Raw genomic sequence first — 212 nt, forward strand, 5'->3', positions numbered from 1 at the left:
TCATATTCACATTCTTTACTCTCTGTTCCAACTCCCCTCAACATCTTCCCCTCTCAGGCTCTCTCGAGGGACCAGTTTTATAAATACTTAATCATCGTCGACAAATTTTTTATTTACTAAGATCTGTTCTGCCCATTTTTTGTAGTTCATTTAGCTCGCTGTCATTATTCTTGATCTTATTGATACAGTTTTCGTTAGTAGTTTATAATCAT

This window comes from Penaeus monodon, chromosome 30 (assembly GCF_015228065.2).
Source record: "Penaeus monodon isolate SGIC_2016 chromosome 30, NSTDA_Pmon_1, whole genome shotgun sequence".
Classification (NCBI taxonomy): domain Eukaryota; kingdom Metazoa; phylum Arthropoda; class Malacostraca; order Decapoda; family Penaeidae; genus Penaeus; species Penaeus monodon.